The sequence below is a fragment of the Echinops telfairi genome, unplaced genomic scaffold (assembly GCF_000313985.2).
Source record: "Echinops telfairi isolate 266 unplaced genomic scaffold, ASM31398v2 ScPeMD7_18;HRSCAF=68, whole genome shotgun sequence".
Classification (NCBI taxonomy): Eukaryota; Metazoa; Chordata; class Mammalia; order Afrosoricida; family Tenrecidae; genus Echinops; species Echinops telfairi.
The window spans coordinates 87,286,767-87,299,827 of record NW_022103915.1 but is presented as its reverse complement, the minus strand read 5'-3'; the positions used below and the strand labels follow the sequence as shown (position 1 = coordinate 87,299,827).

Genomic DNA, 13,061 nt, shown 5'->3' with positions numbered 1-13,061 from the left:
CCCATCAAAATCAAGGCACTCTTAAGCAGCACCAGCCATTTAGTCCACCCTTCAAGAAGTGATCTTAAACCTGTAAATCAGTGGTTCGCAACCTTCCTAATGCCACCACCCTTTAATACTGTTCCTCATGTTGTGGTGACCCCCAACCATAAAATTATTTTCATTGCTACTTCACAGCTGTAATTTTGCTGTTAGGAATCAGGTATCCCCTGTGAAAGGTCGTTCGACCCCCAAAGGGGTCACGACTCACAGGTTGAGAACCACTGTAAATGTGGTCGTTTTTACAGTATTGAGGAATGTGGATTCCTTCTTAGATATTTTTAAATATAAGGAAGCAAAGTTAGGACTCAAATCAGGACTGTATCAGCCGTCATGATTTCCCATAGAAACTGGTCAAACTGGCCTTGTTCAATGAGAACAAGCAGGAGGCCTATCGTGGTAAGGACTTTCTAGGGAAGCTTTCCTGGGCGTTTTGCTGCCCACGATTTGGCTTTCTCCAAACACTACCGCTAGCATACACCCAGGTTCTTTGGACCTCCAGAATATCAACAAGCAACATGCCTCAGCATCCCAAAACACTGTTGCCAGCATCTTTGCTCTTGGCTGGGTCTACTTTTGCTTTGGCGGAACTTTCACCTCATTGTAGCCATAGCTACCAATAATTTTACATTGCATTCAGCATCACTGGTATTCATGTTTCATCTCCTGTTAAAATTCTTTCCAAAAATCCTTTAGGATCTTGATGTCACTTCTCTAGGGCACAAACAAGATTGTTTCCCTGGAAATTGATATGACCTACCACTCCTGGCTGCAACATCATCTCAGCCTATGTTTGAAGTGAGTTAACCATCTATAAACTGCTCGTTTCTTTGCAAACTTTTCACAAAGTATCAATTCCGCCATCCTTCTACCCAGGCATCCCCATGAATGTGCTTATTTGCTTGTGCTTCAATCTTAGAAGTCACATTGCTTTTCAAATGATCTTATCTTTCTACTACCTGAAACTAGCTCTTGTGTATTCTATGCACGTACCAGCTATGAATATTCATTCCATATTTGTTATACAGAAAAAATTAGCACTTTTAGCATCTCTTCTAACTCATGTAATACCAGAATCCCAATTTTAATGTATTTTGTAGCCCTTGCAAATAATATACATCCACAGATATGATACAAGAAGACCTCAAAAAGTTCATGGAATTAAAAGATAGAAATTTTTCTCACGTGGGAAGAGAATGCTTTTAAAATGATGATGGCAGCATACGTGCAAATGTGCTTGACACACTGGATGAATGTATGGATTGTGATAAGAGATATAAGAGCCCCAATAAAAGTATTTTAAAAAGAAAAATAGCAAACCAAAAAGAAATTTTCTATGAAGTCCGTTCATAATAAGGCAGAAAAGTACGTGAAGTATACAAAGGGGATACTATAAAGAAACTGGAATTTTTTTTCATCTAAGTTATGTATTTAAATTTTTTACAAAACAACCTTATTACCTTCAAAGTACTCTCCATTACACTTAATACATTTGTCATATCTGCAATTCCATTCTTGTAAACCTTTTTCAAACTCATCTGTTGGGATAGCTGACAGGACCTCCCTCATTTTGTTTCTTTTTCTTTACCTCTTCTACATTGTCAAATCACTGCCCTTTCATGTCCCTCTGTAATCCCAGAAACAAAAGGAAGTCTCGCAAAGCATGGACAGGTGAGTAAGTTGCATGGGGCAAGAGAGGCATGCTGCTTTTGCCAAAATCTGGTGCACTGAGATGGCTGCATGAGCACGTGCACTATCGTGGCAAAAACAGTCCCCGTGGCTACCACAAATCAGGCCTCTTTTGTCGAACACTGTCACACAATCTTTTCAGAACATTCTTTTCTAAATAGAAAGTGTAATTAACAGTCTGACCTGGTGGAACAAACTCCAAATGCACTTGAGTTGGCATTTTTGTCCATTCAGGAACAGCTGCCCAGAATGAGGACTGTCATTAATCGATATTTCACCTTTTATCAAACGAGAAAACCAGTCGTAGACTTGAGTTTTCCCATAGCGCTCTCCTTGTAAGCTGTGTTCAACATCACAGTAGTTTCTGCGGCATTTTCCCCAAGCAGCAAACAAAAGTTCACAGCTGCACGATGTTCTCTGAAATTGGCCATCACAAAAAACGAGGTTCAAGTGAAACTGCTTTTATGAAAACATTCAGTAACCAGAGAGAACGTTCCCAGGCTATGCCACTGGGTGCACTAACTCAGAGCAAGTTGCTCAAAGCTTGCCTAGTGGGGGAAAAAAGATCTGCTCTGCCCAGTACAACTGGTTTTGGGGGGGTACCCTCTCGTAATTCAGCCAAACAAATGAGGATATTCCAGTATTAAACACGAAGTATAAATACTGAATTTTTAACCACACTAGATTAATGTGTGTAATTAAGTAATATGTCTACTGAGGCTAACTGAAATGTTCATAATTTTCTGTTAAACCCTATACAGGGTGATTTCCTGATGAAATCTTTAGGGAAGCAAAAAGTCTCATCTTTCTCAGAGTAGCTGATGGGTTTGAACAGCCAACCTTGAAGTTAGTTAACCATTTAAGCCCCCTTATTCCATTCTAAATGTCCAAGAAACGATTAATATCATTGCCATTTGTTAAGGACTCTTCTTTTTTTAAGAACAATTTCCACTCATTTCACTTTAAATATTATTTTAATTTGTATGTTGGCTAGGCTTTCATGGAGTTTTACAATCTACCAGTTTCAAAAATAAAAGAACAAACAGTATTTTCTTTTCCTTTGCTACCTCTTACACAATTGCAAAGTGATTGATTCTGAAGGATCGTTCCTGGTGAGAAGTCAGCTTCCATCTTTCATTTGAAGAATCATCTGCCTTCACGCTGCAAAGATAAAGTATGTGAACAGCCACATTGTGCACATTGGTTGGGGGGGGGGATAACCATTTAAACATGAATGACTTCACAGTATCACATTTCAGTAACCACTAGAATCTATTTAATACAACCCTTTCATCAGAGTCCTAAGTCAAAGCTATTAAAATACTATAACTTGCTGCTAACTATATTCCTACATTATAAAATTAACTTATCTTCTTTTCAAATCATAGGCACATTCTTTGCATCTGATATCATTGCCTGCTTTACAATTGTTTGACTCCGCAAAAATCAGAAGCACTACTGGACAGCCAACCCATCCATGGTGCTCCGAGTGAAGACAAGTCAGGTTTGCTATTTGATGGACTAAAATCTCATTGCCTACGGCTCCAGGCAGCGAGAGGAACAGCCATCAAAATACATTTCCTACCACAGTACTTTAAGGAACACAGTAAAAATGAAAACATCGATAAACTGCTAAGCAGCATTCCAACCTAAACTTGTAAAACTTACTAGGACAATGACAATATGCAAGTATTCACCCCATTAACATTCTTTTGGGTAACCACATACAAGGAGGGGCTTCAAAAAGTTTATGGAAATATTCAACTATCTTTTCATTCTGTTTTCCAACAAACTTCTTAAAACCCTTCAATATGCCATGTCAAAGCTTCTCCACTTCTGGGTCTTCTTACCATAAGTAGGGGAAACGAGCAGGTGGTCATCCGTAAATCCGGGATTTACAGCCCTCACGAGTTTCAGACTGGAATGGGGAGAGTCCAATCTAGTTTCAGACTCTGGCAATTTCCTTTCTGCAAAAGAGAGCCAAAAGCTAAAAAAATCATTTCAAGCACCAATTTTACCTTGTGTTATTTCTATTACCTGTGCAGGTGTCATTCTGATCTGATTATACAATGTTCAGAATTTCCTTCATATATACCTACATTTCTTGCTAAGAATGTAGGAATAGGGGAAAACAAGGCTGTCAAAACAAAACAAAAAAGACTGTCCTGTCTGTCCTGTTTATGCTTTGCTTTTAATTATACAACATGTTTATGTCAAGTTAGAAAATATAGGTTGGCAAAATAAGTCACCCCAGTTCCACAAAAATTAGGGATTTTTTATATCCTACTTTGATGAGTATCATGGTGAGTATGATGGGTGGCCATCTAAGTGCAACTATCAGTCTCACCCTGTCTGGAGCACAAGAGTCCAGTGGACCGGCAGACCACAGGAACACCGGCCCCACAGCTGGGAGCAGAACGACCGCTCTGCCACTGCTCTGAACGGGACCGCACTAGAAGGTGCAAGTTAGAGGGAGAGAAAGGTGTGGAACAAAACTCACTATCTTAAAAAATAAGATGCTACTGACTGAAAAGAGACTGGTGGGATCCATAGGACTATGGTCCTAACCCTGAGTTCCCTCCAGGTCCGGAAGGGAACTCAATTTTCAACCAGATAGAGAGAGGTCTACAACACCAGAGCACTCTGTACTCCTTTTGAGATCCAAAGGACAGCCTTTGCCCGAAGAAAAAGTTCAGGAAGGTTAAGGTAGTATAGGGATGGAAAACACAGGGAGGAAGTGGGATAAGTGATGCTACTTTGAGGGGATTGCAGTCAACAACAAACACAATGTGTAGGAACTGCTCTATAAAGCTTGTGCAATTCACGATAAAAACAAAGTCACTCACAGAACACAATTGCAAAGGAAAAAACATGGTGTTTGAGTATCTTTTCAGGTGAATTCAAGCAAACACACAGATACATACATAAAGCTTAAGCAGAAAAATTAATAGAAATGTTTCTTTAATAGGCTTATATTTATGTTTCGAAAAACATAAACCTTTATATGAGTACTTCCAAATGCCTTGTCCAGTGTTATGTTATATACCCTAACAAAATTGATTTAAGGAGCTCTGGGATTGTTATAATCATTTATTTAAGAATAAAAGAGTGGTTAGTAGGAAAAATTGCCAACTTGGTAAAATTATACCTAGCACCAGTTTATTTAAGTTTCTTTATTTCCTGTAGTGTTTGAATTTTATAATTAAGGATTCCTGACCTTGTACAAATTAAAGATGAGACAGAAGAAGGTGGTATCAGATTAAATATGAAGATTGATTACCGTAACTATCTAGGATCAAAGACTCGAACCCAGTAAAAATTCCAAGAAAAACTCGGTTCCAGGTGTTTGCCCCTAGCTTTAGTCTGCTCAGAGCATGTGTTTAATCAGGTGATCAGCTGAAACACGGACTTAACATGCATTTCATCATGGCAAACTATCGATAATTGATGAAGCAAACCACCTAATACCAAATGCAACACCAGAGCACTCGTTTAAGGCTAGAATTAAAACTTTCCAACTACTAAATTTCACCCACTAATAACACAGCCTCAACTTCTGCTAAGGGAGGCAGAAAGGGTTTTTGGTTTTTGTTTCCTTGTACTTACCAGGAGATTAATCCAGTGTCCAGGAGTCACATTGAACTATACCATCTGTCATCCACCACGCATCATACTAGAAAATAGAAATCCACAGGTTAGGATTGTATTCCTTGAATAAGTATCAGCCTGCTCCATATTTGTTACACCCATATGCCAAAACTAAACCCACTGCCATCAAGCCGACCAGGACTCAGAGACCCCATATAGGATTTCCGAGGCAGCGCAGCCTCAGCTTTCTCCAGTGGAGCGGCTGATGGGCTTGAACCATCAACCATGAGGTAAGCACTCCTGACAATAAGACCAACGGGCTCCTTTCCATACCCTTAGAGCCTCAAATAAAATTATAATTTACTGTTCATTTTAAATTTAATTCCTCATTCAGTAATGCAAATCATTAACCCATGGAGAATGTCAAATGCCCAACCTCAGTATCAAATTAAGGCAGGATTCCTGCGCTAACTCAGCTTTGTTTAGATCAGTGGTTCTCAACCTTCCTAACGCCGGGACCCTTTCATACAGTTCCTCATGTGGTGATGACCCCCCAACCATAACATTATTTTCATTGCTACTTCATCACTGTCATTTTGCTACTGTTATGATTCGGGCAACCCCTGTGAAAGGGTTGTTCGACCCCCAAAGGGGTCACAACCCATATGTTGAGAATCGCTGGTTTTGAAAACTCAGTCAAACTAACCAACCTGTTAAGGTTAACCAATCACAGGTACTCCAAGGAGCCAAGACTCTTAAGATTCAGATGAGTGAGAAGTATTCCAAAACAGCTTTTGTTCTAAATACGCTTCAACGTCAACGAGCCAATTACAACTATGTATGATCTTTACGCTTTGGAACCCTTTTTCCAGTTAACTAGGGAAAACCTTCCCTTGACATGAAAAATTCAGATCACATAATTAGGAACACAGGTCGGCCACAAGATGGCACTATAAGAAAGCTTTGATTTTCTCTTCCAGAGCTTACACAGCATCTGAACTTGAGGTGAAACTGGATAGTCCTCTCAATTACGGAAGGCAACCCAATGAGTATTTCCTGAAATGGAATTCTCTGCCTAATCACAAGCTAGAAAAACACAACAGTTAACCGTCTTCTAAAGCATCTCATTTTAAAATATTAAAGGTTACTTTACAGGTGCCTGCTAACAATGAGTTCCAACACAGCAGTGATGGTGCAGAACCGGGCTGTACTCCAGTCTCTATAGACACTCACCGTGGATCAAAACCAGCTAACAGCAACTTTACAACACAATCGAGCCAGAAAGGCAAGGCTCCTGAAAATGCATGTCCAAGGTACTACGTTGTAGGAAGCGCAAACAATGAATTTAAGGGGGAAAAGTCGACCGTGAGCCGAGTCTTAAAATTGTTTAGGTAGCCCCTCACAGGCTGCCATGTGAACGAATTAAAACTTAAATAAGTCACATTTTAATCATGAAATAGGGCAGCACAAATGCACACTCCCATCACTGCAGAAAGTCCTATTGGACAGCACTGCCTCAAGGACGGGTACGTCTAAAATAAACAAACAGGAAGAAGCATGTAGCTATCATTTTTAAAAAGTGATACCATCTAGGTGGGATAAGGGGGAGCTGATATCATTAAAAATGGAATGTTCTGAAATTGTGGTAGCTAGTGTACAGTAGTTCTTGATCTGATTGAACTATATGAATGGAATGGTGCATCTGTATTAGCTCCCAATAAAATGGTTTTGGAGGGAGGGAAAAGCGGGGAGGGAGGGGAAAAAATGAGGAGCTGATGCCAAGGGCTTAAGTGGAAAGCAAATGTTTGGAGAATGATGAGGGCAACGAATATACAAATGTGCTTTACACAATTGATGTATGTATGGATTGTAATAAGAGTTGCATGAGCCCCTAATAAAAAAAAAAGGTTTTGGAAAACAAAAGAATTCGTACCATCTGCCACTACACAAATTTAACTCCGTATTTATACTCATATGCATACATATTGGCATTGACTTTATGGCAGTATATGAAAGCATTGTTCAAATATAGGACATGGACATTGTTAAAGAACACTGAATATATTTCTCATGATTAAAACACTCGTTGCTTTCTGACCCCTTGATCCAGTATATCATTCTCATGACACGCTGATACAAACCATGGTCTACTGCCTGCTTATTGTGTGTAGGAAGTGGCCTGGTGAAGTCAAAAGGATGGAATTGTGACAGAACTGGATTTAAGTCTTGGTTCTATCCCTTACTGTTCTCACCTTACTAGAAACCAAGCCCAGTGCCACCCAGTCAATCCCGGTGCACAGGGATCCCATGAGGGCAGAGTGAACTGCCCCTGTGGGCTTTGACACAATCAATCTGTACAGGAATAGAAAGCATCTTTTTTTATGTAGTGACTAACCACAGTGCCATCAGAAGCCCTAGTGCTCTACTTATACAGGTAATGCCAGGTGTTTTCAGGTCAGCAGCATACAAGAGAAAAGAACCTAACATACGGACCATTATAAAAGAAGATAAATCCCATGAAGTCATTGCTGAAGTTTCACAGTACATAACACATATTAAGATAGAAAATGTGTTATCGGTAAGGCTTCCCGGCAAGAGGAGGCTATTAGGAGCTAAGTTTGGGAGGGTTAAAAGTTATGGCTAGATTTTCAACTGTGTGAACGGGGGTATCAGCACCCCTTTGCCCCTAGATTACACAAGGGTCAACTATATTGCCTACAGGATTGTAGGTGGAAAGGCACCACTTCTCTGCCCTTGCCAGGGTCTGTCTTTATGTCCTTGGTGCATTACAGCACAAAGCTTTACACATAAACCCGGATATTAAAATATGTGATCCTGCTTCAGCACTTCATTCTACCACGTGAAGGCCATTCCATATTTCCTGAGTACTTATGGGGCTGAACTAAATATAAATACTCTGCATACTTATCTATATATTCTTGCCTGTGGGCAGATAGGTACAAATGGCCAAAAGATGTATTTTCATACATGTGACTAGATGTTGCATGAAGGCCTGATTCAAACTGCAGATAGAACCAGGCACTGCTTTCCATTTTAAGAATGGATGCTCCTCTCCTCAGCTCCCTCTAAATGGACGTAGTGCTTCCTGTGTGCCTACTGGTGGCGAAGTGGTTATAAGTTGGGCTGCTAACCTCATGGCCTGCAGTTCAAAACCACCATGAGTTTTGTGGGAGAAAGATGGAGCTCTCTACACCTGTAAGCAGTGTTGAAACTCAAAGGTGTAGGTCTACCCTGTCCTAGGGTCACGATGAGTCAGCATCGGCTCGATGGCAGAGTTTAGTGTTTTGATTTATTGTGTGCCTAGTATTATGGGAGACAACGGCAGCCCAAAGAACCTCTCATCTTCTTAGATAAAGGACAAAGACGTGCCACAGCACCTAATGTAAACTCATCTTCCGCATACAAGAACTTGACGTTATAGTCCTATCCGCCATGAAACGTACATGAAACCTGAGAATGTCCAAATCCAAGTCCAAGTCCACTTGACTTTGGGGGGTGGCTCTACAGCAGACGTTACGCAGGTTTTCAGTGCCGGCCGCACCTGTCCTGGCACACAGGCTACTAAAGAACCAGGCTTTCTTCCCTCAGTGGATTCCATTGTCAACCTGAAGCAAAAGAACACAAAATGGATCGCTTGATGTGGGTCTCCTTTAGAGAAAGCTCTACAAAATATCATCAGGGGAAAAGTGTGTGTGTATATGTATATATATATAATTCCCTATTTTAGTTCAGAATTTTGATCATTTTCGTCTTTAAAACACAGGAGAAAACCACTCAGAACAAATACAAAAGAAAAGTTAGGCTTTCCTAACTGCCCATTGCCTCACCTAGCACCATTACAGGATGAAAATGCAGGGGTTGGGTCACGAAAGCAAGAAATAACTTTAAATTGCTGTGGGTTCAAATAAATGACAGCCACTTCCATGTCTTGTTAACTTAGAAGTCTTTATTCCATGATAACCGGACTGCTAGAATCTAAAAGCGATTCTTTGATTGCAGTCCCAAATACACATTTCAGTTTCTCTTTAAAGGCAAAAACTCACTTATCATTTGGACTTAAGCAAGCATGGTCAGAAACAGAAAGCAAAATGAATGTTACTATTCCTGAGAGTTAGTGAGCGTTACAGGGTACAGCATTGATTATAACAACCTGGTTCCTGGATACATCAAGGAACAATATGATTCATCACAATGGTCTGATCTTGAGAACACAAGAGTACACTCTACAATCAATCACTAGTGGGACTTTCCCAGATGGGAGGGGGAAGGATGCAGGTCATCAGCAGCTAGCAAAAATGGAGTTTCTTTTGCTTGTCTGCCTCAAAATTAGGGCATTAGGAGCGGTAAAATCGCACAATTCTACAATTCCGTTTCCATACATTGTCTCACTGTGCACCTACTGTTTTATCTTCTTTTAACAAGCAAACACGATTTAGAGGCTAAATGGCAGACAATGGCAGATACAACGTAGAGACTAAATGGCAGCTTGGTGGTTAAAACCTACTGCCACCAAGTCAATTCCACCTCAGAGCAATCGTAGGTGTTTTGGGGTGCAAAAGAGACGTCAAATTACAAATATAATTAAAGGAGAACAGGACAAAGACACAATAAAGATCTATCCAAGTAAGAGAAACCATTAACAAGAGGTCGTAATGTCTTCCAAGGATTTTCAACCATGCGACTACTAAATAGGCATGGAACACACAGGCAACAAAAACATCCATTACAGCCGAGACAGAAGCAGGAAGGGGACCAGGGGTCAGAGCAAGTTACAAGATAGGTCAAGGGCCTTCCAGTCAAAGGTAGTCAAAACCCAAGACAATGGATCCCAAAATGAACTCCATCAAGGACACCACCAGGAAAGCCCCTAAGGGAGACTACACCTCTCTGGACTGGCTGGAGATGGGTGGAGGGAATTCCACTTCCCTGTGCACTCTGCCTGAGGACAAGACTATTCAATTTGGGTTGATAGAAGGAATTCAATGGAGGCTTAATCAGGTATGGGCTCTGCAAATGTATTTTGGGCTTTCACTATCATTCTGAGCCTTCTGCAAATAGGCTGCTTAACTCAGAATTTAAGCTCTAATATCTAAGGCAGAGTAAAATTCCTCCTTGAAGTTGTTCTAGAAGAGACCCCAGATTCAAATGTAATTTATCAGCACAATTATTCAGTGTTAAACAGGGGAAAGATAAAACAAAGGTGCATCATCCAGATAAGGAAGACCATCACAATGATTCACAGAAACTGAAATACGGAATACACAGGAACAAAATCATGCTTGACTGCAAATCTGTGCACTGCAGTTGCAGGCAGGATTAAGCAGACGTGGGGCAGTAACTATAATTGGGATATATACACTTGGCAAAATAATAAAACCTACAAGATTGGTTCAGGACCACTGACCAAGTCAGTCAGGGTAAGATTTATGACTACATCACCCCCCAGTACCCCAAAATTCCATTAAGGGTGCACTGTGAAGTCTCTAAAGGCTAGCTAGGGGAGGGGTAGCAGTCTACTTTCAAAGACATTCTGCCTGAGGACAAGCTTTTCAAAGTTGGTTAATAGCCTGAGTGAATCCAATGGAGCCCAAATCTAAGTGGAGATTCAAAAATGGATTTAGGAGTCTCACAGTAAACCCCAAAAACCAAACACCCACTGCCATTGACTCAATTCCAACTCATAGTGACTGCAAAGGACAAGGTAGAAACTACCCCTGTGTGCTTTTGAGCCTCATCTTTCTCCAACACACCCTCACTGGTGGCTTCAAACTGAGGACCTTTGGCTAAGCAGCCCACCAGGGCTCCTTCGGTAAACCCTAAGCTAATGTTCAAACTTCTAGCTCTAATACAGTTTCTAAGACTAAATCTTTCTCCCGAGCACCTGGTAGGTTTAAACAGCGTACCACGCAACACAGAGCTGAGCCCGCTACACTAGATAGAAATGGAACTGAATCCTGGCTCAATAGGTGACCCCAGTTGCCCTTCTCAAAAATGGGGGCAAATACTACCTACCACTTAGGATAGGATGTTTGATGATAAAACGAGGTTAATAAACATAAATTACTTTGTACAGTAATGGGCATGCAGTTAAATGTCCACGCTTAACCAGCTAGTCCATAGACGAGATGCTCTACCAAGCGTCATACTTCTCACAGTAACTTCACTCGAGCTTATTCGCTTGGCATAACTTTTCCGGAGATATTCAGCACACATTTGACTAAGCACAGACTGGCATGCTCCTACTGCCCTGAGAATTACAAAGACCGCGTGGTGATCTCTCCAGTTTACTGTAGTCATCCCTTCCATCCTTGCTCACAAGATAAAACTAAACCGGGAGTGCTGGTGGCATAGTGACTGTGTGTTGAGTCAGCATCAGTTCAAAACCAGCTATTCAGAAGACAAAGCTTTCTACACCCATAGAGCTACATAGTCTTGACAAGCCACGGGGGCAGTTCTACTCTGTCCTATAGGGTCACTGTGAGAATCCATGGCAGAGTTTGTGGACTTAAACTTAGGTAAGTAAAGACATAAAAACCACCCACCAGCATGGTTGTGCCTTTGAGATTTATTGCCCCATCAAGGCTACCCACCCTAATCAATTGTTTTCTTATCACCATGTGTACAAAACATCAAAAACAGAAAGGGCTACATAATTAAATTAAGATCTAACAGACAGCTAATAATAACAACAAATACTTGAAATGCCATATGTCATAGAATTTTGGTATAAGGTTGGTTATTCATAGCAGCATTTTGAGGTTAGAGTTGTACTAAAACCCTACCTAAGGATCCCTGGTGGCATGGTGGGTTAAGCACTGGGCTACTAACCACAAGGTGTTGGTTCAAACACAAGAGGCCCTCCACAGGGAAAACACGTGGCTCTCTGTGCCTATAAAGATTTCGCGTTGGTGTTTTAGACAAGCTAAGGGGCCTTGGGACTTTCCCCAAAGTATCCCATTTAATAAATTTACTCTTTCTGTTCAAACATTAAAATAATTTTTTTTTAATTTAGTCTTTGGAAACCCTATATACAGAGACTGAATCGAAATCAAGTGAATGGCAGTGAGTTTCAGAAAGCCATACGTTAAAGTATTCTGTAGTCATTATAAAAAACGACCTTCTTATTTACCCACACGAAGAGAGAATACAGAGTACACATGTTTGGGGCAGGATACACTAGAAACTGTGAGGAGGGAATCGAATGGCTCTGGGATTAGACTGCATCCCTTTTCAATTCTGACCCACATAAATGTTTGAACTGTTCCCAAAAAATCGACAATAAAACTTGGGAATTATGATTATAGGAGACTTACAAAGGAGTATACATTCCATCAACTAATTCATTGTCTTTCTCACTAAATTACACTCAAGGTCACTAGGCGACTGTTTCCAAGACAACAAAAGAATCCGAAATTAATTGACTGCTTACATCTAAAGCTATTAACATAAGCCTACTGGTGCCTGCCTTTATATATTTTATCTGATCCTCCCAAAATGAGCCTCAGAATGCTACTGTCCGGCTCAAGGTCACCGGAGTGCTGTGCCGCTGGAATCTGAAAGAGGGCTCCCACTCTGCTACCTTTCTCTCGGGATGTCTTGATTGTTAGGCCACCCTCGTCACTGCGGTGGCAATAAAATTGGGGGCACCTCACAAAGGCCACTAAACTCATTCGGCTTGTTTGCTGCCCAGTGTCCCCTGGAACAGCGGGCCGCTCGGCGAAAAC

General features: G+C 40.9%; 1 protein-coding gene, 1 long non-coding RNA gene and 2 other non-coding genes across 4 annotated transcripts in view; all 4 read right to left on the bottom strand.

Annotated features, from left to right (window-relative positions):
• CCNB1IP1 (cyclin B1 interacting protein 1) overlaps positions 1-2,106 on the bottom strand; it is a 14,166-nt gene extending 12,060 nt beyond the window's left edge. The window contains exon 1 of the mRNA XM_045287995.1: positions 2,007-2,106. The gene's annotated coding sequence lies outside the window, so the exon portion shown is untranslated. The remainder of the gene's footprint in view (positions 1-2,006) is intronic.
• Positions 2,107-2,683: 577 nt separating this feature from the next.
• Positions 2,684-8,938, bottom strand: LOC123521456. The gene is made up of 4 exons (XR_006679898.1): positions 8,781-8,938; positions 5,335-5,401; positions 3,579-3,695; positions 2,684-2,889 (listed from the first exon to the last, which is right to left on the bottom strand). It is a non-coding gene; the product is annotated as an uncharacterized LOC123521456 (long non-coding RNA).
• On the bottom strand, positions 3,154-3,298 carry LOC115868908. Its single transcript, XR_004045869.1, has one exon. It is a non-coding gene; the product is annotated as a small nucleolar RNA SNORA79 (small nucleolar RNA).
• Positions 5,089-5,164, bottom strand: LOC115868914. Its single transcript, XR_004045873.1, has one exon. It is a non-coding gene; the product is annotated as a small nucleolar RNA SNORD126 (small nucleolar RNA).
• Positions 8,939-13,061: the final 4,123 nt, after the last annotated feature.